The sequence below is a fragment of the Rhamphochromis sp. 'chilingali' genome, assembly GCF_963969265.1.
Source record: "Rhamphochromis sp. 'chilingali' genome assembly, chromosome: 6".
Lineage (NCBI taxonomy): Eukaryota > Metazoa > Chordata > Actinopteri > Cichliformes > Cichlidae > Rhamphochromis > Rhamphochromis sp. 'chilingali'.
The window spans coordinates 36,304,627-36,310,807 of NC_137933.1; positions in this window are offsets into that span (position 1 = coordinate 36,304,627).

Sequence of the window (6,181 nt, forward strand, 5' to 3'; positions counted from 1 at the left end):
TATTTTTATTTCATATATTATGTTGTATTTGGAGTATTTTTTAGTTGTTTTGAGTTTACGACTCATGTCTGATAACTTAGCCAGATCTTTCTTGTAAAAGAGTTTTCATCTAAATGGGAATTCCTGGCAAAGTGAAGCTAATAATAACAGTATTAGTAAAACGTATTATTGGCATTTCTCCTTTTGAACACATAAAAGAAACTGAAAAACATAATGTTTACTTCCATTAAGTCACCTTAGGGTATACTTCTTAAGACCACTTAATGGTTGCTGCGTGTGCATGGTAGGGATGACACTTCGGGGTCCCCATAATATGTATAGAAGCATCCCCATGTGGAATTACTATGTATAGGTCAGACACTTATGTCTTAGATACTGAGTTAAAACATAATGCTATTTAAATATCAAAGCTGTGCTTTTTTCCCTCCTTTTCCGTACTGTAACCCATTATTTTCAAGGTATCTGAGTAAGATTTTGAAAATAAATGACAGGGCACATACACTTATGGCCATCGTAATTTCTTATCATTTTTTTGTATCTCTGATACTAAACCATGTCAGATCCTTAAATACAATCCAACAAAGTACTAACAAAGCTATTATAGATACCCAGGCCAATTTACTTCTCCAAAAGCAAGTTGGCTGAAACTTCTTACCACTAAGAGAAAAGAAAGAAAAGCAAAGAGAAACAAAGACAAAGGTGAATGAAATACACCTGTTTGTGAAGGGTAAAACAGCTATTTCTAATGCTCTATGACTCCACAGATCCTCAGGGAGAGACATGATCTAGAAATGTGGCTTGAAAAAACAGTGAACCTTCGAATAAGTAGTTGACCTCCTCCAGAACACATCATCCAGAAAGTCACAAAAGATCCAAGGAAAACATCCAAGGAACTTAGGCCTCTATCACTTTAATAAAGGGCAATTTATATGAATCTCTTTTATATAGCACCCATTAATAACATTAGTCATCTCAAGGCACTTTGTACTGCAGGGTAAAGACCTTACAATATCAGAGAAAAAGTCATTGTTCATGACTCCACTGTGATAGAAACTGGGCAAAAAAGACTCTACAGGAGAGCAGCAAGACAAAAACCAGTTGCTCACTCAGAAAAATATTGAGGCTCAGCTAAATTTTGCCATGTTGGATAGCGATGACCCTTAAACTTTGAGAAAGAGTGCCTTTTTGACTCACCTGTCAGTAAGCAGTTCAGCTTACTGACAGGTGTTTTTGGCATACTCCAAACACACAACTCCACAGAAAGAACATCATAGCAGTAAAAGAAGAAGAAAGCACTGTAATGTTGTAAAGGTCCCTTACTGCTTTAGCACCACGGTGACTTCCCATAACTCAGGGAAACATGAAACATGAATTCGGACTAAAAATCCTGAAGGAGAACATGAGGTCAAAGGAGCAAGTCCACCTCTAAAGGGCCTAAAAGAAATGAGATTAAAGTGTGGAGCAGCTAGTAAAAGTCGAGACCCCAACCCCATTGAGATGGTGTTGTGGGAGCTGAAAAGAGCAGTTCATATTCACAGACCCTCCAGTGTGGGAGCACTAAAGCAGTTCTGCAAAGACGTCAGGGCCAAAATCCCTGTAAAGTAATGTCAGACACTCCAGGTCTCCAGTTATCAGAAGTATTTGGTTGCTGCTGTTGACACAACCAACTATTAAGTTCATGGGGGCAATTGCTTTTTTAAATTAGTGATTTTGGTATTGGATAACCTTTTTGCTTCAATAAAGGATTTTTTCACATCACTGCAGCTAAAGAAGAAATTGATAAGTGCTTGAGAGTTTTCAAGTGGGACCTCAGAAATTACAATATATTGTAGTCATAGCACAGGAAATGAAGGTAGTCACGGTGTGAGTATAAGTGGTCACCAAAGTCAAGTGGTAGTTTTAAATAGTGCAGAAAAGTACTTTGGCTTATTAGAGAGTATCATAATAAAGTAGAAACACAAAGCCTGCCCCCTGTTGAGTTTAAATACCAGTATTTAAATAGTGCACTTTTCTTGCACTTGCCTTTGACTTACAACGCATAAAGATTTTAAACTAGACGTGAGGATTGTGGGTGATGTTAATGGCTGATGAGAGTAGCTGGAAAACATTTCCTATGAGCTGTGTCTCACTACAGGTAGTAGTGCAACAATTAAAACAATAGTTCCTCCACAGCTGAAAAATGCTGTTATATCGAGTCCATGGAGGAAGGACTGTTATGTGGAATTTTTTAAACTAAAGCCCTGAAGCTGTGCAGCTCAGTTTGTCTGTTAGCAGAATAAACTACTGACTCAAAAAGGAGTTTGTCAAAGATCTCTGTTGGCTTGGCGTCTGACCCTGCTGGCTACCGACTGAAGCCTTTCCAGAATAAAACTTCTTTGCTGTTTATATTTTTCTTTCTTTTTTTCCCTCCTTTGTAGCTACTTTGCACGTCGAACTTTCTTGTTGTCACAATGGTTCTTTTCTGGGCTGGTCTTTTTTTCTCTTTTATGAAAAAGCCTGGTTTAAAATAAGTCCTCTGTGATCTTCTTGGTAGAAAAAGTGATAAGACAGCAGCACATTTACAGAAATTGCTAAACAAAAGTCGCATACACTGTTAGGATGAGTGCAGCTGACATCCCATAATCTCAAATTGTCTGTGCCCAGATCCATAAACAAAACAAAGCAAAAACATCATGTAAAAGGTTTGGCTTTCCTGGTTCTTTGCTGATTTATCTTCTCTTTTTGATATCTTATTGTACATTTTTCACTAAGCACAATCTCTGATGCTGTAACTCCAAATCGGCTCTCAGTATTACTTACAAGGAATTTGAGCTTAGATCAGCTAATAGTCTCTTCTGTCATAGCGTATTCTGCACAACATAAGTCAATAAAAACCTTTTCTCTAATTTTTTTCTCTGTTATTCATTTGCTGACATTTCTTACACTGCACTGTTTCTGTTACATTTTAGTCAAAATTTAATCTTTCTAATAAGCCATTAAATCATTTACCCACATTGTTCTTGGTAGTTTGCATGTATATTTGTATGATTTTTTTTTTTTTTACAGGTGAATAAGAAAAGAAAAAACTTACCATCTGTAGAAACATGGTAATTTATTTTCTTGGCAGTGTTCATCCTGAGCAAACCCTGTCATATTTGCCAGTAATTAATTTTCTTTCTTAAAACTTAGGTATTTTCTTTTCACATTTCTTTGGATTTCTGCTTCATTATGAAAATATAAACAAACAAGAACAGGAAAAAAGCATTGTATTGTATATGTATGTAGATATATATGTATGCATGGGTTTTTTTTTTGTTTTTTTGTTTTGTTTTGTTTTTTTCTTTTGCCTGTCCCATTTGGTTCTTTAGCCGTCAGAATTGTTGTCTGAAGACCAACAAGGATACCCAATGGATTTATTTTGCCAAATGGATCGTCGTGGCATTGCCGTATTGGTCCATTTGATCGACCTTTGTTTTTATTATTTATTTTATTTTATTTTCAGTTGTTACAGACGGGACAGACATGAGTGAGGGATAGGAAAGGGAGAAAGAAAGAGGAAGGAAAAGAAAAACAGAAGGGGAGAGGGAAAGTGAGAAAGGGGAAAAAATAAAATAAAATCTCCTGGATCACCTGTTGAGAGAGAAAGAATAGAAAACAAGCAAAAAAAACCCAAAGCAACATACTAAACACAACACCATTGCATTAATCTAGCTAAGTGTAAACAGCAGTAAATTCAATGTTGTTGTGCAGCATGCAGGACAGACAGCGCACAATGTGCTTTGAAGTAGCAGCCAAGAAAGGTGTAATTTAAGTCTACGAACAGTGAACATCCATGTGCACACCTCTGTGGATCAGCACGCTTGTATTCAAATGGTTTCCACATGTAATGGTCTGCAAGAGGATGTAGAGAGCCATAGCCCTGTCCCCCAGGGCATGAAGCAGGAGGAGATGCATGGAGCATGGAGGAGATCCAGGCCCCAGACATCCAGAGGCCCCAGAGTGCGAGAGCCCAAGGAGGACCACTGGAGGGGCATCCGTGCAACTCTCATGGGAAGGGCTGAAGATATACATACATACATGTGGTTTTTTTTTTTTTACATCTATTTTAAACTTCATCATCATCATAACACAGAATCTGTCGTTTTAATTTTTCATCATTATGTTTTATATATTTTTGATGCTAGTGACTTTGTTGACCTTGTATTACTTGAGCTCACTGCTGTATTCAATGCAGTGGACCATCAGATCTTGATCTCCCATCTTGCCCTAAACTTGTTAATGTCTTATCTGACTAACATATTCTTTTTTGTCAGAGGTCTATAATTCAAAAACATAATATTGCATATAACTTGTATGTTGAAAATATGTACTGTATCCTTGGCAAGTTGTTTAGCAGATACTAAATTGTGCTGTCATAAAATGTCCTCGATTTTAATCAAAATTAAACTGAAATTTTAGTAATTAATCCCACTGGTCTGCAGGCAGTTATACTTGCCAATAGTCTCTCAAATACTGAGTCCCTGGATTTATAATGTAAACCTAATGTGAAAAATTATTAGAAAAATATTTTTGATTCTTGTTAAAATTAGTCTTCCATCAATCTATTAATCCACTTTCTTCTGGGACCGTGGGGCAACAGAGAAGCCCAGATCTCCCTCTCCTGAGTCACTTCCTCCAACTTATCCAGGGCACCTACAAGACATTCCCAGGCCAGCCTAGAGATTACATCTTTCCTTTTTGTCCTGGGTTTGACCCAGGCCCTCCTCCCAGTGGGATATGCCATGAACACCTCACCTAGGAGGGAAAGAGATGGCGACAAGCCGCCATTTGGAAAAACTAATTTACGCCATTTCTATCCGCAATCTTGTTCACCACTCCAGATCTCCATGTGTCAACCAGGACAGCCCTACAACATCCAGAGCCTTTATGAACTCAGGACAAACCTCATCCACTCATCCACTCCAGTGGCCTGGCCATCAGTGACCTCAGTGATGGGCAAGTCGTCACCCTCATCCCTAAATGCATCCTCTAAAGAAGACGTGTCAGTGGGATTGAGGAGGTGCTATGCCTTCCACAGCCCAACTATATCCTCTACAGCAGTCCACCATCACTATACAACATGTGAGCACGGCACTGCTTTCCACTCCTGAGTCATCTGACACTTTTTCAGAATCACTCTTCCCACAGTTCTGCCATGTTCCACTTGGCCTGGCGGTACCCATTAGTAGTGTTAGGAAGCACACAGGCTAACCAAGGCCAACAGGACCCCTACAGCTTGAAGGCTCCCTTCACCAATGGTGTTCACCATCTACTTTGGAGATTACCCCCACAACAGGCACCAACCACCTTACGGCTACTGCTTCTTGCAGCAGACACAGCAATGGAGTTGCAAAACATGGTCAATTTGGACTTAATGTCCCCAGCCTCCCTTGGAATATTGTTGAAGTCTGCTTGGATGTGGGAGTTGGAGATCTTGATCAGTTGATAGCTCAGCTCTTCTCCTCTTCAACAAAGGATCCAGAACATACAGCCACAGATCTGATGACATGTTTAACAAACCAATAATTGACCTGGAACATACAGTGCCCTGGTGCCATGTGTCCATATGAAGTCTCATTGAAGTCTCCCAGTAAGACAACATAGTCACAAGAAGGAGCACTCTCAATTACCACCATTACCACACTTGGTTACTCTGAACTGTCATTCAGTGCAAAACATAACAACAGTCAGGAGATGTTCAGATCCAAAGGTTTAGGGAAGAAAACCTGCCATCCAAAGGCAAACCCCCCAACATATTAGCAACAAGCCGAGGGGATACAAAAATAGCCACCACTTCCACCGCCTTTCACCAAGGTTAACTCCAGAGTGAAACAGAGTCCAGAGTCCAGACTGGTTCCAGAGCTCAAGCCATGTGTTGATGAGCCTCGCTATATCTAGCCAGTATCTCTCAACCTCACACAATAGTTCAGGATCGCTTCCCCCCCACCAGAGAGGGGACATTCCTGGTTGATTTTCTGTTAGTTAAGACTTGCCAAAACATTTTAACTAAAGACAACATTTTTCACTTAAGACATATTTAAGGTTAAACCCTGTCTTTCTTTTACTGACCTTGAGATAGCTATTTCTGCTCGTATTAGATCAAAACATAATTACTGCAATTCATTATGCTGGATGGTGCAACTGCATTTGAAATACATGCATA